Below are 410 nucleotides of genomic sequence, written 5' to 3' on the forward strand. Positions count from 1 at the left end.
TTTATTGATTGTTGTTTGTGGCATGTAGAGATCTTATTGCTTGTGTGTATAGCCCAGTAGATGGGAGGATTGCCTCACTGAGTGTTTATCAAATACTCATGCATCTCAATTTGTGTTTGTGGTGCAGGTAAAGGCAAAGTGTGATCGTGGAATCAAAGGCAATGAAGAGGAGGATGTTCTAGGGACTCGATTGGATGTTGTCTGGCATTTGCTAGGGTGCTAGAGTTGAGTCATTAGAAACATTGCTAGGTTGCTGGTTTCATGTTTCTTGTTGTTTGGTATTGAGATATTGCCTTGCTATAATATTGGTTTATTATTGGATATTGTTTATGTTATTCCGCTGTTGAATGTGTTGTGGTTAGGTGGCTAGTGGGTATGGGACCACTAGCTGTAGTTTATTTTAATATATT

Source organism: Camelina sativa, chromosome 12 (genome assembly GCF_000633955.1).
Source record: "Camelina sativa cultivar DH55 chromosome 12, Cs, whole genome shotgun sequence".
NCBI lineage: Eukaryota > Viridiplantae > Streptophyta > Magnoliopsida > Brassicales > Brassicaceae > Camelina > Camelina sativa.